The sequence below is a fragment of the Apium graveolens genome, chromosome 4, assembly GCF_009905375.1.
Source record: "Apium graveolens cultivar Ventura chromosome 4, ASM990537v1, whole genome shotgun sequence".
In the NCBI taxonomy this organism is placed as follows: Eukaryota; Viridiplantae; Streptophyta; class Magnoliopsida; order Apiales; family Apiaceae; genus Apium; species Apium graveolens.
Window position 1 is genome coordinate 93,329,322 of NC_133650.1, and position 25,141 is coordinate 93,354,462.

Consider the following 25,141-nt stretch of genomic DNA (forward strand, 5'->3'; position numbering starts at 1 on the left):
AGAGAACTCCCAAACTGAACTAAGTTCTATATCATCTGAATCGTGCTCGACTTGATCTCAAAGGTGTTAGCCGAGATGGCTGGTCGGACAATGCTAGACTGAATATCATTAATCTTCGGTTGAGAGTAATCCATCAAAGCCTTCGTATTCGCTTCTGGTTCTCCCATTTCAATAAGAGCTTCTTCTTTAATTTTCTCCTCGATAAGAACTTTCTCGGAAACTTCCTTAGCTACTACAACTTCTTCCTCAGCTTAATCCAGTGTTCTCTTACGAGACCGAGAACACGTATGCATACACGCTCGCTAGAGTACCTGAAACATGACAAGAAAATAAGTAAGTAACAATGTCCGAGTCAATGAACTTTAACGGCCACTAATGACAAACAAATAAACTAAAAGTTAACACCGAGTCCCCGGCAGTGGCGCCAAAAACTTGTTAGGGCAGAAATACGCGCTAATATTCACGCAAGTATACGCGATTGCAAGTAATATAGAATTATTTATAGTTCGTTCCCACAGTGACTGGTTTAGGTTAATTTCAATCAATGCACTTATGCAACAATGGTATGGTTATTATTCAATGCTAAGACAAATAACTAATTGAGATTGTTTATAACTATGATTAACTAAGAGATTATATAAAAGAATATTAAATAAGAGATTAAAAAGGATTGATTACTATATGACACAAAAATGATATTATAACTTCATTACTACTTCATTAAATAACCTTTTTGTTCTTAACCTTAGCATGCAATGATGATGACACTAATCAGATAACACGAAACTAGTAAATGCCAACTTCCGTTATACGATTACCCTACTACCAAACATCCACAAAAGAGATAGAAGCTGAATAGATACCAATTATATTGAGACCCTATATGTCTATAGAATTTGACAACATAACGGTTTAATGCGCAAGTTATCTATCATGATTATATAGGGCAAGTAAGATGGTTAAAATTAACTATGAATCATGCATACAAATACATGAACCTATGCTAGCATGTCAAGTTCTAACCCATATATTCACTTTCGCATCAATAGAGATTAACACGCTATCTTATAAGTTCGTGACGCTCATTAGACGAATAAACACAACCAATACTAGGTTATCATACAATCACCACATACTAAGGCATCAAAATAATTAACTAAATAAATCCACAAGTAAATCCGCTAGAACCCCACGATAACGATTAGCCCATAATCGGACTCATTATCAACGTGGGTTCCGATGAAAGCATGGTATAATAAACGTAGTCTTACTGAATGAATAATAAAACCAAGTACATTAAACCAGAGTATAGGTTCAACAATAATAAAACTAGCATCCAAGATTACAACTTAAAACAAGATTCACAAGATTAAACTAGATCCTCTTCAGCTTGGTTGAATTGTGCTATACGGTCTTTTTACGCCTTCTCCTTAAGCTCTGGTACGTCTTGTTATGAAAAATGATCATAAGTTATCAATATATAGCAGCCCATGCAGATTAAAAGTCCAACATATCAAAATTTTAGTAGAATCAGGATTCTTAAAACTCGACCTGGTGCGGCCGCGCGCTTCACCAGTGCGGGCGTGCTGCAGTTCTGCATCTCGGCGCGGTCGCGCGCTACTACAGCGCAAGTGCGCTGACCTTCTGAAAAATCTTCTTTTTCTTATTTTCTTGGCTGGTTTGAGTTGGCAATCCTCGAGCAATCTTCCTGAACACCAACCTAACACCAATTTAGCATCAAAACAATGCTAAATCTCCTCAGTCCTTTATTTATCTCTGAAATGCAAAAATACTACAAAAACACATCAAATACACAAATAACTCGAGTACAAAACACCAATTCAAGCTTTATAGAGCATTCTAAATGGACATAAATGCCACTTAACACATGATTACGTGTTACGTGATATGCATACTATCTGTTTACAGTTTTAAAATGTCATGATTAGTGATAAATGATCGGGTAGACGTCAAGACGTATAGTTATGTCGATTAAGTTTGGTTCTGTCAATTAATATAGTCCTTTTATTTGTAAAATCGAGTAGCAAGGAGTGCAATCAAGTGTAAGACGGAGTCAGTAGCCAGCAGTTATAAGCCAAGGTTATAGTAAGAAGTTATCGAGCATATCAGGCAAGTTTTCTCCCCTCTTCTAAATTTAGAATAGTGAATTACCTTGTTTATTATTAAACCAGACAAATATTCCTGAACGTTCTTGTAGTATAAATGCTAGTATCCTAATCTCCACTTAACATTCAAGTGATATTCATTTTGAACTCTATTATGCAAGTATTTCTTCCCTATTCTAAGCTCAGAATAGTTAAACGTTTTTACATTTCGCTACAAATTACTCTATACATTGGAACATTGAGTTGAGATTAACGAATAACTAATTGTTCTAGTTATTTCGCCATCGGTTGTTGAGATGACTCCGGACCATGTGAAATGGGGAGTTACATTGTTAAGGATGTCGTTTGATTTGACTCCTTTGGTTAAAAATGTTTTTATGGATTGGATGGTTGCGTAAGAGGCCGTGGCGGCAGTCTAGTATGAGCTATGTGTTATACAGGATATAACACCTTGCTAGGCCGATATGTGCCTTGGGTACCCTTTTGTTTAGTTAGATATGCTTCGGTATACCGGTGTTGCTCCGCGACTGATCACCGGCGGCAACACACCGTTGTTCGAGGATTCCAATCCAAAACAAATATATATATAACAGTGTTGTTTATTATCAAAACTTATATCAGTTTTTGATACTGCTCAGGTATTGTTGTTTGGTTTGGTTCTTCAGATATATTGTTGTTGTTGTCTTAAATCATAAGCTATATACTGCTTGCTGAGCATTTTTTCGCTCATACTTGTTTATTATTCTGATTCTTTTAGCTAATCCAGATCAGGCCTGAGATCCAGGTTTAACCAGGAGTTGTGTGCCTATAAATAGTCGGGGTGTTTTCCAGGTAGACTATTTGGGACGCTTGACTAGTCTACATATTTGTAATAAAAGTTGAATAGTCTGTAAAATTAAATAGACTTATGGGTTGTACTAACATTTGGGATGTTTTAGTGCATGTTTCATACTTTAACCTGTGATCGATCCAGTTGCATGCAAGGGGTCGTATTTATTATTTTATTCTATTGTGTCTATTATATTATGATTTATCGGTCAGTGACTCCTAGATCTAGACCCCGAATTTGGAGGGCGTCACATGATGGTATCAGAGCTACAGGTTATGATTACTGAAACAGGCTTAGGGTTGTCACACATAAGTCTTTAGAAGATCACATAAGATAGGCGCGTGTAGTTTAGCTCTTATAGAGTTAAGTTTAGGTTATTGGGCTGGTTTATAGCTAAGTTGTTCAGATTTCCTATTTTGCATTTAGCTTTAGGCTTTTGTGCCATTGCGTTTCTATTTTGTTGATTTCTGAGGATAGTAATAAGTAAGGAAAAAGGTTGGAAGGTTGTGTTGCAACCCTATCCACTATTTGTTGGTTTAATTGAGATTTTGAGCAGGAGTTGGAAGATTTAAATAATTCTTCATTAACTTTTCTTTGTGTTATTATTCTCGAGATAATAAGCAGGATTATGTGATAATCATGTCGCATGAGTTAATATGGTAGCAAGTTTATGATATTTTGAAAAGAGATAATACTTGAGAATTTTGATATGCTAAAGAATTGCTTCATATTTGACACTATGCTTGACAGATTATTATATATGTTGCTTGTTTTCTTACCAGAATAATGGCACCAAAAAGGAGGAATAATTCAGGAGAGGATCGTTCTGAGATTCGTACAGATCCAGCGATTGTCCAGATGTTGGGACTGATGCAGCAACATGTGTTGCATCTTACGCAGCAGCAACAACAGCAGCAACAACAACAACAGAAACAACCAGTAGCACCACCTGCAGTGACTTTTAAGCAATTTCAAGCTGTGAAACCACCTGAGTTTAAAGGAAGTGCTGACCCCGTGGAAGCCAGTGCATGGCTTCAAGAAATTGAGAAAGCTTTTGATCTGGTCGGAGTAGGAGCTGAGCAAAAGACTAAGTTTTCCAGTTACTTTCTGAAGGGTGAGGCGAACTATTGGTGGGAGTCCACGCGAATATTGGAAGGAGGCGAGTTTGTAACTTGGGAAAGGTTTATAGAGCTGTTTCTGGAGAAATATTTCCCGAGGTATATGAAAAACCAAATGGAGATCAAGTTTCTGAATCTGAAACATGGAGATCTTACTATTGCGGAATATGAGGCCAAGTTTACTGAATTGGCGAGGTTTGTGCCAGATCAGATTGATAAAGATGAAAAGAAAGCAAGAAGGTTTGAACAGGGATTGAAATTTTGAATTCTAAATAGAGTGGCCATGTTTGAATTGACTTCATATGTGGCAGTGGTTCAGAAAGCGATGGTGATCGAAAGTAGAAGCGACACGTCTCAGAGAGAAAGGGACGGGAAGAAAAGGAAAATAGAAACCTCAAGAAGAGGCCAGCAACAAGGTAATTCCCATGGCCATCTTAATAAAAGGCTAGAATTTCAAGGTAATAAGAGTGTGGGATTCAGAATACCACAATTAGGAAATAGAGGACAGGGCAACCGTTTCCAGAATTCAAATCAGCAGAGGTCCAATCGTCCACCAATGTCAGATTGCAAGATTTTTGGCAGAAGGCATTTTGGGATTTATAAGGCTAATGTGTTGTGTTTTAAGTGCAATCAGAAGGGACACTATGCTAATGAGTGTCGGAATCAGACTTCAGCTCAGAAATTAGGGACAGTGTGTTTTAAATGTGGGAAGATGGGGCATATTGCCAGTGACTGCCAGATAACAGATCCAGCAGCTAATGTGGCAAGGATTAAGGACCACCAACAAAGAACCAGCCAAAGGCCAGGACATTCAACATGACTATGAAGGATGCTGTTTAGAGTTCTGACATGGTTGCAGGTACGCTTCCAGTCAACTCCGTAGATGCTAAAGTTTTAATTTTATTCTGGAGCTACAAGATCATTCATTTTTAAAGATTTTTTGGATAAACTGTACTGCGAATGTAATAACCCCAATTTTTGGAAATTTTTGAAACCCTTATGAATAGTGTTTTTGCTGAATGAGAAAACTTTTCATACCACACTATGTAGGGGTTCTTTTATTGATCTTCTGAGATATTATTAGTACTCTATGTGGTATATAAGTGTATGTAAAGATTGTCAGAATCCAAATCCGAACACATTAATTTTTCCCGAAAATCCCCCAGATACCGAAAGAATTGAGTATAAGGTAACATGATTAAAAGGATTTAAATTCAAGGATTATAAGAGAGGATCATAAAAGGAATATAATGTATTGAGAAAGGTTAAGGGAACCCAAGTAATAAGATCCCGGGTATGATCCCTCAAACGATAAACGAGAACAAAAGTTAAGCGAACCGTAAAATAAATAAACGGTCAAGAAACAAGCTTGTAAGAGAAGCAAGGGAGATTAATCAAGTGGAGTAGAAAATAGATGACATCATCAATCCATAAGAATTAGACAAGTGGCTAGATGGTGAGGTAAGCATGGTGATGCAAGCATTAGTCAAGATATTTATCCAAGATTAAACCTCCACCAAGTATTCTAATCACATTTTTTAACCAAGTAATCAACCAAGCAACTCATTTCTTCTCTCCCCACCTTGTAGCTTCGACTTTTTCATGAAAAATGGAGGTTTAGAAATTCAAAGTCCAAGCTTGGCTCATTCATAATTCTCAAGGTAATTCCCATGGCTTCTTGATATTATAACTTAGTTATCCTAGAAGTTTGAGCTTCAAAAATCATGTCTTTCTTAGCTAATTAATTCATCAAAGATGATGATGAATAGTAATGAATAGTAACTTTCAAGAACTAACTTTGATTTCTTGATTTCTTTTGGAAGTTCAAGGTTGTTTAAGCTTAGATCAGGGCTCTCTTAGGAATTTCAAGGCTCTTTGATGATATTAAGAAGCTCCAAGAAGGTATAACCAAGCTTTCCCCTTTGATTTAAGTTATAAGTTTGTATGAGCTTGGATTGTAAATGGAGGTTTTAATGGTTGAATTAGTGAATGAGAGATTAAGCATGTTTAGTTATGTATGTAAGTTATTGTAGTTAATTATTGAGCCGTTATCATACTTGGTATTAGAATTATGATCCATGGATGTTTTGACTTAGAAAATGGTGGAGTGGTAGGTTGGTTTGTTTGTGGTTGATGTTTGGATTGTTGTGGTTGGTTTGGTGTTGATTGGTGGTGATTTGATATTGAATTGATTTGGTAAAATTTGGGAATCGCTAAGGTATAGCCGTCGTAATGCCCAATTTTCCTTAAACTGTTTTGCGCATGACTTTTGCACCCGAACACTAACTACCATGAACTGACCATTGCCATGATTAGATGGTTCATGTTTCAAGCTTCGTTTTGATATGTAGTTCGTTCGATTCCGATGCACGGTTTAGGAGAAACGACCGTTTTAAGTAACGGTGTTTCGCGAACGAACCTTTACCCCTCGCCTTACTTTGAAACCTTGGTTAAGGCCCTTAAATGACTAATCGGAGCATGAAACATTTATGTAGAGTGTGTTAGGCAGTTGATAAGACACTCGCGAAGGAATCGCCTTAAAACTCGTAAAGGTTAAATTATTAAAAATGGTGGAGCCGAGGGTACCCGGGTGACTTAAGCAAATCAGTAAGCGCAAAACGAGCGTTAGAGTCTGAGTTGGTTAGAGTATAGATTTACAAGTGACTTTGGTTTAATTCCAACTTACTTGTTGCTTATAGGTTGCCAGACTCGTCCCGAGCCATTCGTAACCCCCAGTCGCTCAGGCAAGTATTCTATCCGTTATACTGTTGTTGTGATGAATACACTTGTATATGCATTATCTTGCGATAGATGCATGTTGGTTATTTAGCAAATTCTTGCGATATATTGTAGCATGTGATATGGTATATATGCATGCCTGTTTCATATTCTTGAAATATATATCTGTTGGTTCAGTTGATAATACCTATGCTAGAGGATAGCGGTAACTTGCATATACCCTTAGTATAGGGACCCAAAAGGTAAAAATATTTTCTAAAACCGGGAGTCGAGGATCCCGAGTAGATTTTGTATATATATGGATATGGATATATATATATATATATATTTATATATATATACATATATATGGTCATAGTTTTCAAAACTATTAATCGAATAAGGTTTATTCGATAACTTTAAACTTTATTTATTATTGAATATTATTTTGAATATTATTCGAAGGCGTATGACTCCTTTTATTATTTATTGAATATTATTTGAATATTCATTCGAGGGCTTATGACTCTTTTATATTATTTATTGAATATTATTTGAATATTCATTTGAGGATGTATGACTCCTTTATTTTATTTAATGAATATTATTTATAATATTCATTCGAGGTATTATGACTCAGCTTATTTTATTTATTGAATATTATTTGAATATTCATTTGAGGATCTATGACTCCGATTATTTGCTGAGATATATTCTTTATTTTATTAAAGAATAAGATGTCAATAATCAAACTTATTTTCGATTATTCAAATAAAGATAATACTTTCATATAAGTATAGCTTTGGTTAATTAATACTCGTTTCTAGTATAAATTTTAATACTTCTACTTCAATTATTTTTATAAAGACTATTCTTTATGGGAATATTATTTAATTAATAATATTCAGATATTTTCTAATATTCTGGGGACTGATTTACTTCATTAAATCAGCCTTACTCCAAACACTCTTTAAAGTGTTTTCGAGTCTTCAAAATGATTTTTAAAAGTCAGAGCGGATCCCAAAACTCATTTTTATATTTAAGATCTTCCTTTTTAAAGGGGATTTAAATACTCGCTCAAAACCTGGGGAATCCGGCTCTGTGGTGTATTTTATATTCGTAACGAGGTTGCAGATTTGGTAAATGAATTGATTACTTGCCCAACGTTCGGGAAGTAAGCCCATCTCATTGAGTCGGCATAAGTGACAGGCCGGGGTACGGTCTATTATTGTGTAAGTGGCTGGGTGGCAGTCCATCAACGCGTGAGGGGCCGGGGTACGGTCTAGCGCGAGGTCCTAATGCGGCCAGGGTGATGACCGGTGAGGAATTCATCCATCTACAGTAGAAAAGGTTACTTATTGGTATCTTTGCCTGATCAGCGAGATATCGGGTTTATGCCAAAATTCTTTTCCTTTCCAAAATTCATTGGATGTTTCAAACTCTGTTCATACTTATCATGACAGAGGTTTTCAGGAAATGTATAAAGGAAGATGTATATGTGGATATATATATATATATATATCAGAACTTAATGAAGTATGTCATAACTTCATTTCCTTTAATGATATTCAAAGATTGAATCTATTCAAATCTTGTCTTGTAGTCTCATCTATGTGATGAACTATTGAAACTGATTATAACTTGAACGGTGGTAGTTCAAGTAGTATTTGGGAAAGATATAAGTATATTGGGGTATCTTGTAGCTTCATCTTTTAAACTTATATCTAATTAATAATTGTCTTATGAATGACAAAGATTTTCAGAAAAACGTTGAGACAAGGTTAGATATATGAGATCACCTTGCAACGATATTTTTTTTTATACAGTTATACACTGGGACTTTGTGTATATTATGCATGGAAGAGGACTTCCAATATTTTGAAAAGTATATATGTATATATACTGAATATTTTGCGACTTTATCGCATTAAGATATCAAACTTGGTTCATTTCTTTTGACCAAGACTTTCATGAGTATTATGAGTAGGCTCATATATTGTTAATCATTATACATATTATTTTGGTGGGCTTGCTGCTCACCCTTGCTTTCTTCTTTCATCACACAACATCAGATAGACAAGATGAACCGGACTAAGCTCCCGATTCGCAAGAGGTTAGGAGACGTTCCGCAGTCTTCTGGAAGCGTTGATGTCGCCGTAGCTGAGGTAGGAGCTACCAATAGGCTAGGTTTTCAACTATTGATGAACCAGACTTATGTATAATATGAATTGTAATAATGGCAAGGAATATGTAAATTTATTCAGAACCCTTTTAAGGTGTAACGGTTTATAATTGTGGAATAGAAGGACTTGTGTTATTTTTGAGTTTTCATCTCTGAGACTATAACTTGTGGTGTGTGTGTTTATTGTGGGGTCACAGTACAGAGTAGTTGATTATTTATTAAGATTGGGTGTTATTAAGGGAAATGGAACTCGTGACAACCCGGATCCCTGACTCCGGATTTGGGGGTGTTACAGCGAAGTTGAATTATTATAACAAGCGTTAATGATAGAACTAGCTAATAAGAACCAAGTTCCCGTCAACCGAGTGTGCTCGAAGTGTGACATTGAGATAGGAGGACATCATTTTTATGCCAACTTGATACCTTTTAAGTTGGGAGAATTTGATGTTATCTTAGGAATGGATTGGTTATTAGAGAATAACGCTCAGATTGATTATAAGAATAGGAAAGTGAGACTTTGGACATTGGATAGTAAGAAGAAGATAATATTTCGAGGAAGTAAGCTAGGAAAAGAAATTCTTAATGATAGCTCAAGTGAAGAAGTTATTGTATCAGAATTGTGAGGCGTATTTGGCCCATATGGTAGACACTAGAAAAGAAGTTCCCATGCTCGAAGTAATTCCAGTTGTCAATGAGTTTCCAGATATCTTTCCAGACTATCTTCCATGATTACCTATCGACAGAGAAATTGAGTTTACGACTGATCTAGCACCCGAAATAGAACCAGTCTCTAAAGCTCCGTATCGAATGGCACCAGTGGAGATGAAAAAATTGGCAACTCAGCTGCAAGATCTTTTGGAGAAAGGAGTTATAAAACCGAGTGTATCTCCGTAGGGCGCACCAGTGTTGTTTGTCAAGAAGAAAGATGGAAGTATGCGGTTGTGTATTGATTATCGAGAATTGAATAAACTAACCATTAAGAACAAGTATTTGTTGCCAATGATCGATGACTTGTTTGACCAACTGAGAGGCGCTATATGGTTTTCTAAGACTGATTTAAGATCTGGATATCATCAATTGAAGATTAAGCCAGAAGACATTCCGAAGACAGCATTCAGAACCATATATGGACATTATGAGTTCTTGGTGATGGCATTTAGATTAACCGACGTACCAACAGCTTTTATGGATCTGATGAATCGAGTATTCCAGAAATATTTGGATAAATTCGTGATTGTGTTCATAGATGACATTTTGATCAATTTTAAGACGGAAGAAGAGCATGCAGAGCATTTGAGAATAGTTCAGGAGATACTACGACAAGAGAAATTGTACGTAAAGTTTTCCATGTGTGAATTTCGGTTAAAAGAAGTACGATTTCTTGGGAACGTGATTAGTTACAGGGGTGGAAGTGAATCCATCCAAGATTGAAACTAAAAATCAACTTGGAGAGACCAAAAACACCAACAGAAGTAAGAAGTTTTATGGGATTGGCAGGTTACTACAGAAGATTCATGCAAGATTTTGAGAAGATAGCTACGCCGTTGACAAAGCTCACCAGAAAGAATCAGAAATTTGAATGGGATAAAAAATACGAGGAGAGTTTCAAGGAATTAAAGAACAGATTGGTATCTTCTCCAGTGCTAGTCTTACCAGATGATCAAGGAAACTTTGTAATCTACAGTGACGCGTCGGATAAAGGATTAGGATGTATTTTGATGCAGCATGACAAAGTGATAGCCTACGCTTCAAGACAGTTGAAACCACATGAAGAAAATTATCCAACTCATGATCTTGAATTGGAAGCTATAGTGTTTGCATTGAAGATATGGAGGCATTATCTTTATGGAGAGAAGTTTGAGATCTACACGGACCACAAGAGTTTGAAATATATCTTCACTCAAAAGGAATTGAACATGAGGCAGAGAAGATGGCTAGAACTGATCAAGGACTATGACTGTACCATCAACTATCATCCAGGAAAAGCAAATGTGGTGGCAGACGATCTAAGCAGGAAAAGAAAGGTTAAACATGATCACTTCATCTGAGGAATTAATCAAGGAATTTAAGAAGGTTGAGATAGAGGTCAGTATTTCAAGTATGTCTACAGAAATATTGTGTGCAATGTCTTTGCAACCAGAACTATTGGAAAAAAAAGAAGATGTTAGGAAGAAGTAATGAGCCATGAACAAGAAGAGTTGACAGGATAAGAGAAAGGGAGTCAAAAGGATGATAAAGGAATCATAAGATTTTCTTCCAAAATATGGATACCCAACGTAGCCGAACTGAAAGATGAAATTCTTCGAGACGCTCATAACTCCAGATATTCAATTCATCCTGGAAGTACAAAGATGTACAAAGACTTAAGAGAAAACTTTTGGTGGCCAAATATGGAAGAAAGAAGTTGTTGAATGGGTTAGTAAGTGTTACACTTGCCAGGGAGTCAAAGAAGAACATCAAAGGCCCAGTGGACTGTTACAGCCACTGGACATTCCATAATGGAAGTGGGAACATCTTGCGATGGATTTTGTAGTAGGATAACCGAAGACCAAATCCAATCATGATGCTATTTAGGTTATTATTGAAAGACTGACGAAGTCAGCGCATTTTATTCCTATCTACGAGAGATTCTCATTGGATAAATTGGTTCGGTTATATCTAAAAGAAATTGTGGTTCGACATGGAGTTCCAGTATCCAAAGTTTCAGACAGAGACCCTCGATTTAATTCAAGATTTTGGAGAAGTTTTCAAGATTGTCTTGGAACAAAGCTGGATATGAGCATTGCGTATCATCCACAGACAGATGGTCAAAGTGTAACACCTCCAAATCCGGGGTCGGGGATCCAGGTTGTCATGAGTTCCATTTCCCTTAATAACACTTAATCTTAATAAACAACAAACTATTGCGTACTGTGACCCCACAATATACACACACACCACAAGTTATAGTCTCAGAGATGAATATAAAAAATAACACAAGTCATTTTATTCCACAATTATAAGCCATTACACCTCAAAAGGGTTTCTGAATATATTTATATTTTCTTTTCCATTATTACAATTCATAGATAGACATAAGTCCGGTACATCAACAATTGAAAACCTAGCCTATTCGTAGTTCCTACCTCAGCTACAGCGGCATCAAAGCCTATAGGAAACTGTGGAATGTTTCCTATCTGCTCGTGAATTGGGAGCTTGGTCTTGTTCATCTTGCCTAGCGGTTGTTGTGTGATAAAAGAATAAAGCAAAGGTGAGCAACAAGCCCACCGAAATAACATGTATAATAATTAACAATATATGAGCATTCTCATATTACTCATGAAAGTCTTGGTCAAGCATAAATGAACCAAGTTTGATATCTTAATGCAACGAAGTCACAAAATATTCAGTATATATATACATATATACTTTTCAAAATCTTTGAAATCCTCTGACATGTATAATATACACAGAGTTCCAATTCATAACTGTATAAAAATATCATTACAAGGTGATCTCATATATCAAACCTTGTCTCAACGTTTTTCTGAAAATCTTTGTCATGCATAAGATAATCCTTTACTAGATATAAGTTGAAAAGATGAAGTCACGAGATACTCCCATATACTTATATATTTTCTGAATACTACTTGAACTACCACCGTTCAAGGTATAATAAGTGTCAAAAGTTCATCACATAGATGTGTATACAAGATAAGACTTGAATAGAATCAATCTTTGAAATATCATTTAAAAGAAATGAAGGTACGAGATACTTCATTAATTCCCGATATATATATACATATATATATATATATCTCATACATTCCTTGAAAACCTTTGTTATGAAAAGTATAAACAGAGTTGTAATACCTGAATTTGGAAAGAAGAATACTTTGGCATAAACTCGATATCTTGCTGATCAGGCAAAGATACCAATTAAGTAACCTTTTCTACTAGTAGATGGATGAATCCCCCACCGGTCATCACCCTGGCCGCATTAGGACCTTGTGCTGGACCGCCACCCGGCCTCTTATGTGTTGATGGACTGCCACCTAACCACTTACACTTTGATATACCGTACCCCGGGCTGTCGCTTATGCCGACTCATTTAGATAGACTTACTTCCCGAATGTTGGGCAAGTAATCAAAAGCTCTTTTATTAAATCAGCAACTTCGTTGCGAATACACCACAGAGCCGGATCCCGCAGAATTTTAAGCGAGTATTTAAATCCCCTTCGAAAGGAAGATCTTAAATTTGTAAATGAGTTTTGGGATCCGCTCTAGCCTTTAAAATCATTATGAAGACTCGAAAATATTTTTGAAAGCGTTTGGAATAAGGATTATTTGATAGAATTAATCAATTCCAAAATAATCAAAGAATATCTGAATATTATGCTATAAATAATATTCCAATAACGAATAGCTTTTATAAAAGCAAATGAAGTAAAAGTTTTGAAAATAACTTACTGGAAATATTTAAGGTAAGAATGATTGACGATATCAATAATTTCTCGAATACTTGGCGAATAACGAAACATTATTCTTTAAGAAAATAAAGAATATTATTTAGTAAAATAAACGGAGTCATAAGTCCTCGAATGAATATTCAAACTAATATTCACTTATAATTTAAAACAATCGAATAAACATTATTCGATTAATAGTTTTGAAAACTATATATATATATGTATAATATACTCGGTTATATCGCCTCCCGGTTTAGAAAAATTTTAAACTTTGGTCCCCTATACTAAGGGTATACGCAAATAATGCCTATCTCTAGCAAATGTATTATGCAGTTTGTAATAATTGAATCAACAATGAGATATCAAGATAACGAAACAGGAATGCATGTATATATATATATCATATTAACATGCTCCAATATATCGCAAGACTTGCTAATAACAACCATGCACTTATCTCAAGATAATGCTTAAATATATTTATATCACAACAACAGTATAACGGGTAGAAAACTTGTCTGACTGTTCCGGGGTAGACTTAAGCTTAGAGTGGGTCCGGTAACCTATGAACAACAACATAAGCCAGAATTAAACCACAGTCGCTTAATGAACTATACTTTATCCACTTAGACCCTAACGCTCGTTTTTGCGCTTAACGATTTTCATTAGTCGCTCGAGTACCCTCGGCTCCACTATTTTTATAAAATTAACCATTAAACATTTTAAGGCGACTCTTTAGTGAGTACTTTATCAACTGCCTAATCCACCTTATATAATTGTTCTGTACTCCAATTAGTCTTTTAAGGGCCTTAAACAAGGTTTCAAAGTTAAGTGAGGGGTAAAGGTTCATTCACCAAACGCCGAAACTTAAAATTGTCCTTTCTCCTAAACCGTAGATCGGATCTAAGCGATCCACATATCAAAACAAAGCTCGTAACATGAAATATATAAAAATGGAAATGGTCAGATTCTTACAGTGACTTTTCGGGTAAAAATGCTATGTGCAAAGTCAGTATTCCTAATTTGGGCATTACAACGGCTATGTTTACGCGATTTCCAAATTTCTTACCAATCCAATTATATACCAACTTCACCAAATCACCATACAATGATCACAACACCAAATCTAACTTATGACAACTAATCAAGTCAAGATCCAACCAATTAAACCACTCATTCAAGTACTAATCATAGATCCATTCATAATCATCTATAAACTACCAAAACTAACTAATACACATGGATCTTACTTATACAAACATGGATCTAACTTATATAAACATGGATATAAATTTAATTTCACCAAATCATCCAAAAACTCATTAACAATCAAAGTTAAAGCTTGGGTTTGAGAGCTTATATCTTCCTTGGAGTGAACTAAGTTGTTAGGGAGCCTTATTACCTTGATCTATCCTTAAACAAGCTTGGATCTCACAAACAATCAAGAAAACACAAAGTTAGTTTCTTGAAGATACTATTCATCAAGAACTTGGATGAATTGATTAGCTTAGTAAACCTTAGAATCTAGAGATTAAAATTATATCATAACTCAGTTTAAAAATATAGAATCCATGGAAACAAACCTCTTAATTTTTGAAGGTGTGGAGCTTGGACTTTGAAAATCATATTCTTGTATTTTCATGAAAAAGTCGAACCTAAACAATGGGGAGAGAAGAAGATGAAGTGGTTTGGTATTTGTGAATGATTTTAGTTGGTTGTTATTCAATTTTTCTAAAAATATCTTGGTTAACTTAACCTTAGTTAATCAATGGTTAAAATACTTGGTCCATAATCAATCTTGCAAAATATCTTGATAACCTTGCTTGCATCATCATGCTTACTTCATTCTCTTGCCACTTGTCAACTCCCTATGGCTTGATGATGTCATAATCCCTGGCTTCTTGTACAAGCTTGTCTCTTTGTCGCTTATTTGTTTTACGGTTCGCTTAACTCTCGTTCTCGTTAATCTTTTGAGGGATCATATCCGGGATCTTGTTACTTGGGCTTCCATAAACCTTTCTTAATATTTTATACTCCTTTAATGATCCTATCTTATAATCCTTGAATTTAAATCCTTTTAATCATGTTACCTTATACTCAATTCTTTCGGTATCTAGTGGATTTTTGGGAAAAATAAGAGTGTCTGAATTCGAATTATGACAACCTTTACATACAGTTATTTAATTTATGGAATACTAATACGATCTCAGAATTTCCATAACAGTGCTCCTATATAGCGTGGTCTTATAATTTTATTCAATCAGCAAAATTAGCAAAAGTTACTATTCATCAGGGTTTCAAAAATTCCAAAAATTAGGGTTATTACAGTTTCCCCTCCTTAAAAGGATTATGTCCCAGAATCAGATAGAAAACAGTTGGAGATGCTTTTCTAACATTGCGCTTTCTAGTTCCCAAGTCTATTCTTCCATATTATGGTTCTTACTATAAGACCCTGACTAACTTGGTCATATTATTCCGAAGCACTTGCTCCTTTTCGATCTATAACCCCTCCCGGTTGTTCCATATAGGTTTAGTCTGGTTGCATCTCTTTGTGCTCGTATGCCCCTATTTGTCTGGCATCCGGATTACAATTCCTTAATATTGATACATAGAACATGTTATGAACTTGGTGCTGGTTCGGGGTTAGGGCTGGCTCATATTCTAACTTCCCAATATGTCTTAATATCTCCAAGGTTCCAATAAATCGTGGACTTAGCTTTCCTTTCTTTCCGAACCTCATCAATTCCTTCCAAGAGGATACCTTTAACAGCACTGGGTCCCCTACTTCATACTCATTTCCCATTTCGGGTCAAGTCAGCATACTTCTTCTATCCATCTTGGGCTGCTACGAGTCATCCTCTGATTAGATCTATCATGTCCTTGGTTCTTTGGATCACTGCTGGCCCGAGCATCTTACACTCTCCAACTTCATCTTGATACAAGCTAGATTGGCATTGTCTTCCCTAAAGGGCCTCATAAGGCGTCATCCTGATATTGACATAAATCTATTATCATAAGAAAACTCAATTCGTGCTAGGTGATTGTTCCAAATTCCTTTCAAGTCTATTGCATAGACCCTCAACATATCTTATAGCGCTATAACTTTCACTTCTCAATACCCACTTTTTTCCAGTATGTAATTGTTACTATCTCCCGTACATAATACCATTCTGGCTATACTTTTACTCGCTAACGTTCTATAAACTTTTAACAATTGCATCAACCTTAGTATCATGAACGTGTTAGATTCAGAATACCACTGCACTGATACTACTTCCTTTCTAGCTGCTTCTATCTTTGAAATCTTGATCCATCGTATAGAAGTAAAATATTTTATTGAGAGATCACTATGATCATGAACACTTGTTACATCGCATAATTAGTATAAAAAGTGGCCAGCCGTTAGTACTTGACAAGCAATTAAACAACATGTGGTATTCTACTAGGCTTCTATCACAAATATAGATAGTCATTCGGCAATACCTCCCCTTCTAGGAGGGTTGTTCTTCTCATCTTACACGAAATGAAAAGTAGAGAAAAAGAACGAATTTAAGAGCATTATATAAAGAATACTGCCATAAAATATGAGGCTGGGAATCTACCTCTGAACTATAGAGGTTTATCATAGGAAAATGAAACATATATGTATATATATCAGCATCAAGTATTATCACATCATATTTCACATGCCTAAATATTTTTGTTATTCCGTCTATCATTCTATGGATCCATGCTCTTGCTCGAGCTTATAAACAATCACCTTTAAAACTCCCTCGACATTGAAAATCGAATATGGGATTTCATTCTAGACATAGTCTTTACTAGAATTATACGCTTGCCCCACAACCTTCCTCCTATAATAATACCACTCTCTGTCGATAAGAAGGAATAAATTTTTAATAGGTAGATAATTGACTTAATAATTTATCAATGATAACGTATACATCAAAATGACACGATTAGTGGTACTCAATCTTAACATCCATTACGATACAACTCTCACAGTTGTTATCGTATCATTATTCAAAGGATCATTTATGCCTTACTATAGTCCATCGTTGACCTACTGTAGTCATTTGTTTTCCTTGGAATCTTAATAGCTAATCATACGGAGTCCATACCCGCCGTATCGAAAACTTCTAAGGAGGTAACATAATCACCAATTATGGTCCATGAAGGACATCTCCTGAACTTGATGTATATATGACCTAAAGCAAATAAAATTGTAGAAGAGTTTCAATCAAAGCAATGACAGCAGGTTAACACCATTATTAACCATAACTCTTTATTAGGAAACATGAAGCTCAAAGGTTCATTTAGTCCTTTCGGAACATGGTCCTGGATTATCTCAATATAGGACCTTCTAAGATAGGTATCCTGTTCACGGCGATAACATGAATTAAATCTTTACCAAACTACTATTACGGTTGAGTATCGCACAATCATCAGAAGGAATGTCAATATTTCACACCATAATACAACATTCACGGCCTTAACCATCATTAATGTATTCCTCTGGCATGAGCGCCTATAAATGCTCTCTTACACTTAGAGTGTCGGCCATCTCATTGGCCTTTCCTGATAGTAATAGTTCCTTAAAATCAATATCTTTTGAACGATCTTCAACTAATTTTTTTACCTTATTTCCATTCACTACTTGTGTGAAAATGCCCTTCCTTAAGATTTGACGTAAAAAAATATCACCATTTTTCCATAAGTTATTGCCTCAGTCTTTAGATGTGAACATTATCACAACTGACTCTCAGTCATACTTAGGACGTCTCTTATCTTGGGTCCTTGTTTTCACCAATTTTGACATTCATTGGGTTGATCTATACTTTCTTATGGTTCAACACGTGCCCCACTTGGAATTATTATAATTACGTCATATTTCCTTTATCAAAATTTATTTTCTTGATAACTTTGAATATTACCTTTTTCCTTGTAAAACCTCTAAGGTTATCCTTAAATCCTTTATAATGTACTCCCTAGGTACATGGCATATCAAGATACCAGTTACTAATACTAGGACCATTTTTAGTATAGTTCTGAAAACTTTCTCTACTAATCTTTAAAGGTTTTTGTTGCCTTAGTCCTTCATTCTGTACTACCAAACTCATAATGTCCCTGTTAAGGGTGAAATGCCAACCTTTATGCATTCCCCTCATGGTTCATCTCAAGTTATCGACGGTTTATCTTTAATTCCACCTTTAAAAAGGTACTTGCATCCTTCCATGGATAAATCAAGGCATATATCCCTAATAAGGGTATCTTATTCAATCATTCCCACCTCGATAGTCTATACCTAATTTCACAATAGCATCCTTATTCAAACTGAGGTTAATCCATATGCCCTCCAAAAGATAACAACGGTAATCCGCATTATTTTTTTGCCTGATTTGGTAATGATAACAAGGATGTTCTGGAAGATATTGGTCGTGTTCAACGTGAACTTCTTTTTACTTACTCATCATTTACTTTTGTTGTTTATCTCAACAGTCATCTCAATGTTGGGATATCTTCTATAATTGGTGTCTCCCTTTTGGGCATCAAGTCAAAGGTGTTACATACACTTCATATTTTTGAAGGTTACTTCCTTCATCCAATTTCTTAATTTCTTGCTTTCTAGTCTCTCCATTCGTGTTCCCTTATTAATCCATCGATCTATCTCAGAGTTTTATCGAATACTCCCAACTTAAAGGGGATTAATAATATGTATCGTTTACGCCTTCAAACCTTGACTTTATCTCATGATCAGTCACCATCGCGCTGATGATGACACACTTCTCTATATTTATTGCTAGGGTTTCACATACCTAACTCCCTTATCGCTTCTTAACTCTATTTCCTTTATATCCCTTTATACTCCTTCCCCCTTCAGTCTTTTAATTTCATTTCTATGACAACCATTTCATGAACCAACACAACATAAGAATTGATTTCAAACATCTCGTCATTCTAGATCTGGGTCCTTCAGACGAACCTTGACGACTTTCACAACCTAGATTCATGATTCATCATACTCATCCGCCTTTGGTCTGGCTCTTAATCCTCTATACTATCTTCAATTATTTTTAAGCCTCTCACCAGCATTGGCCTTTCTCTTTGGAATGTAAGTGGAAAAAATAGTCTTTTGCGCTTTATCAATCATTTAGAACTCAAATGATTCCTCTATTTCCTTTAACCAGGCTCTCGCCTCGACTGGGTCAGCTTGTTCCTTGGAACTCTGCGAGCTTGCCGACCTAAAGTTCCTGAAAGAATTTCACACCGCATTATTTCCTCAGGGTGGGGGCTAGGGATAATATTCTAAGTTCTGTTTAGGCAGGTCCATAAATTGCCTCCTAGGACTACCATCTTGGTGCTCCCTTCCTTGCTCGACTTATGTTTTCTTAGTATAGAATGTTTCATCCTACTATCCATAATCGGGGTCATCTTATACGTTAAAATTCTTAATTTCCACTTCATTATGTTATGGATTCCTTCTATCTTGATGGTGACCCCCCTGATTATCACATTCAGGGTTTACCCTAAATCTTATTCCTCGAACTATGGCTTTTGTCTAAGTTCTCGTCCTTAGATCTTGAACACTGTGGACCTAAATCCCGTGGGAATACCTCATTGTTCCCTTATCATTTTTCTCGGTACTAATTTCTTCTCCTTTCATTGAGTCACTACCTTCATTCATCACTTTTTCTTGGCACAATATGATATTTTCCAATAATTCGGGTTGTATTGCGATCTCAAACAGCTTTTCGGTACCGACTCCGGTTACCTTCACTTCTATTTCCATTTTCTCGAAATCTCTTATCAACTCTTCTAAAGACATTATCATCTTAAGTCTCTCCTTTTTACTAAGGGCGTTAGCCACCATATTGGCTTTCCCTGGATGATAAAGAATCTCATAATCGTAATCCTTGATTAACTCTAACCACCTCCTCTGGCGCAAGTTGAGCTCTTTCTGCATGGAAATATACTTGAGCTCTTATGGTTTTTGTAAATCTCGCACTTCTCTCTATACAAGTAGTGCCTCCAATCTTTAGGGAAAAACTATTATCGTGAGCCCAAGATCATGGGTGGGATATCGAATTTTATATTCCCTTAATTGTCTTGACGCGTATGCGATTACCTTGCCGTGCTGTATAAGAAGCACCCTAATTCCTTATGTGAAACATTACTAAAAATCACAAAATCTCATTATCCATCCGGCAACGCCAACATAGGGGCCGTCACCAATCTTTGCTTCAATTCTTGAAAGTTGTTCTCGCATTTCTCTGTCCATTCAAACTTCCCAGCCTTACGAGTAAGCCCCGTTAAAGGGGCTGTGATTTTTGCAAAATTTTAAACGAACCTATGGTAGTAACCGTAAATTCCTATCTCTTGTAGTCGCCCTGACTACGATCATCAATTCCTCAGCTATCAAATTTTCAGTCTTGTCAGGATCCTCCTCGGGATCCTCCTCAGCAACAATCCCTTTTAGGACAACATCCTCAACCGCTACATCCTCAATATGAACATCATCCGGTCCCTCATTAGGGTACTCCATCGGATCCACGATCTGATCTCCAATATGTAATAAAACAACATCCCGATGTTGCTCCTCAACCTCAGGGTTCGGTGCCCCGCTACACTATACGATAATGAACTATGTTGCTATCATGATATTTATAAGGGTTCCCATAAGGGTTTTAACTGTCATTAGACTATGAACTTGGAAAGAGTTCTTCTTATCTTAGTGAACTTATCATTTTAACGACAAATCATCTCTGAGGTTTATAACCTTAGCTCTGATACCATTACTGTAACACCCCCAAATCCGGGGGTCGGGGATCCAGGTTGTTACGAGTTCCATTTCCCTTAATAACACTTAATCTTAATAAACACCAACTACTACGTACTGTGACCCCACAATATACACACACCACAAGTTATAGTCTCAGGGTTGAATACAAAAAATAACACAAGTCATTTTATTCTACAATTATAAGCCATTACACCTCAAAAGGATTTCTGAATAAATTTACATTTTCTTTTCCATTATTACAGTTCATAAATATACAAAAGTTTGGTACATCAAAAATTGAAAACCTAGCCTATTGGTAGTTCCTACCTCAGCTACAGCGGCATCAACGCCTACCGCAAACTGCGGAACGTTTCCTATCTGCTCACGAATTGGGAGCTTGGTCTTGTTCATCTTGCCTAGCTGTTGTTGTGTGATGAAAGAATAAATCAAGGGTGAGAAACAAGCCCACTGAAATAACATGTATATAAATTAACAATATATAAGCATTCTTATATTACTCATGAAAGTCTTGGTCAATCATAAATGAACCAAGTTTGATATCATAACGCGACGAAGTCGCAAAATAGTCAGTATATAAATACATATATACTTTTCAAAATCTTTGAAATCCCCTGACATGTATAATATACACAGAGTTCCAATTTATAACTGTATAAAAATATCGTTGCAAGGTGATCTCATATATCAAACCTTGTCTCAACATTTTTCTGAAAATATTTGTCATGCATAAGATAATCCTTTACTAGATATAAGTTGAAAAGATGAAGTCAGAAGATACTCCCATATACTTATATCTTTTTCGAATACTACTTGAACTACCACCGTTCAAGGTATATTAAGTGTCAACAGTTCATCACATAGATGAGACTACAAGATAAGACTTGAATAGAATCAATCTTTGAAATATCATTTAAAAGAAATGAAGTTACGAGATACTTCATTAATTCCCGATATATATATATATATATATATATATATATATATATATCTCATACATTCCTTGAAAACCTCTGTTATGAAAAGTATAAATAGAGTTCTAATATCCAATGAATTTGGAAAGAAGAAAACTTTGGCATAAACTCGATATCTTGTTGATCAGGCAAATATACCAATTAAGTAACCTTTTCTACTAGTAGATGGATTAATCCCCCATCGGTCATCACCCTGGCCGCATTAGGACCTTGTGTTGGACCGCCACCCCTCCTCTTATGTATTGATGGACTGCCACCCAACCACTTATACTTTGATAGACCGTACCCCGGCCTGTCGCTTATGCCGACTCATTTAGATGGACTTACTTCCCGAATGTTAGGCAAGTAATCAAAAGCTCTTTTATTGAATCAGCAACTGCGTTGCGAATACACCACAGAGCCGGATCCCTCAGATTTTTAAGAGAGTATTTAAATCCCCTTCGAAAGGAAGATCTTAAATTTGAAAACGAGTTTTAGGATCCGCTCTAGCCTTTAAAATCATTTTGAAGACTCGAAAATATTTTTGAAAGTGTTTGGAATAAGGATGATTTGATAGAATAAATCAGTTCCAAGATAATAAAAGAATATCTGAATATTCTGCTATAAATAATATTCCAATAACGAATAGTTTTTATCAAAGCAAATGAAGTAAAAGTTTGAAAATAACTTACTTAAAAAATTTAAGGTAAGAATGATTGACGATATCAATCATTTCTCGAATACTTAGCGAATAACGAAACATTATTCTTTAAGAAAATAAAGAATATTATTTAATAAAATAATCGGAGTCATAAGTCCTCGAATGAATATTCAAACAAATATTCACTTATAATTTAAAACTATCGAATAAATATTATTCGATTAATAGTTTTGAAAACTATATATATATATGTATAATATACTCGGGAACATCGCCTCCCGGTTTTGAAAAATGTTAAACTTTGGTCCCCTATACTAAAGGTATACGCAAATAATGCCTATATCTAGCAAATGTATTATGCAGTTTATAATAAATGAATCAACAATGAGATATCAAGATTACGAAACAGGCATGCACATATATATATATATATCAACATGCTCCAATATATCGCAAGACTTGCTAATAACAACGATGCACTTATCTCAAGATAATGCATAAATATATTTACATCACAATAACAGTATAACGGGTAGAAAACTTGTCTGACTATTCCGGGGTAGACTTAAGCTTAGAGTGGGTCCGGTAACCTATGAACAAAAATATAAGCCAGAATTAAACCACGGGCGCTTAAGAAACTAAACTTTATCCACTTAGACCATAATACTCGCTTTTGCGCTTATCGATTTTCATTAGTCGCTCGAGTACCCTCGACTCCACCATTTTTATAAAATTAACCATTAAACATTTATAGCCAACTCTTTTGTGAGTACTTTATAAACTGCCTAATCCACCTTACATAATTTTTTTATACTCCAATTAGTCTTTTAAGGGCATTAAACAAGGTTTCAAAGTTAAGCGAGGGGTAAAGGTTCGTTCAAGAAACGCCGAAACTTAAAATTGTCGTTTCTCCTAAACCGTACATCGGATCTAAGAGATCCATATATCAAAACGAAGCTCGTAACATGAGCTATATAAAAATGGCAATGGTCATATTCTTACAGTGAGTTTTAGGGTAAAAATCCTATGTGCAAAGTCAATCTTCCTAATTTGGGCATTACGACGGCTATGTTTACGCGATTTCCAAATTTCTTACCAATCCAATTATCTACCAAATTTCACCAAATCACCATCCAACCATCACAACAACAATTCTAACTTATGACTACTAATCAAGTCAAGATCCAACCAAATAAACCAATCATTCATGTACTAATCATAGATCTATTCATAATCATCTTTAAACTACCAAAACTAACTAATACACATGGATCTTACTTATACAAATATGGATCTAACTTATACAAACATGGATATAACTTTAATTTCACCAAACCATCCAAAAACTCATTAACAATCAAAGGCAAAGCTTGGGTTTGAGAGATTATACCTTTCTTGGAGTGAACTAAGTTGTTAGGGAGCCTTCTGACCTTGATATATCCTTATACAAGCTTGGATCTCACAAACAATCAAGAAAACACAAAATTAGTTTCTTGAAGATACTATTCGTCAAGAACTTGGATGAATTGATTAGCTTAGTAAACTTTGGAATCTAGAGCTCAAAATCATATCATAACTCAGTTTAGAAATATAGAATACATGGTAACAAACCTCTTAATTTTTGAAGGTGTGGAGCTTGGACTTTGAAAAATATATTCTTGTATTTTCATGACAAAGTCGAACCTAAACAATGGGGAGAGAAGAAGATGAAGTGGTTTGGTGTTTGTGAATGATTTTACTTGGTTGTTATTCAATTTTTCTAAAAATATCTTGGTTAACTTAACCTTAGTTAATCAATGGTTAAAATACTTGGTCCATAATCAATCTTGCAAAATATCTTGCTAACCATGCTTGCATCATCATGCTTACTTCATTCCCTTTACACTTGTCAACTCCCTATGGATTGATGATGTCATAATCACTGGCTTCTTGTACAAGCTTGTCTCTTTGTCGCTTATTTATTTTACGGTTCGCTTAATTCTCGTTCTCGTTAATCGCTTGAGGGATCATATCCGGGATCTTGTTACCTGGGCTTCCATAAACCTTTCTTAATATTTTATACTCCTTTAATGATCCTCTCTTATAATCCTTGAATTAAATCCTTTTAATCATGTTACCTTATACACAATTCTTTCGGTATCTGGTGGATTTTCGGGAAAAATAAGAGTGTCCGAATTCGAATTATAACAACCTTTACATATGTAACAACCCAAATCCGGGGTCAAGATTTGGTGTTACTACACAATCTTTACATAAAATAAATCAATAAATAAATAACCCCTTCAAATCCGGATCGTTTACATGTTAT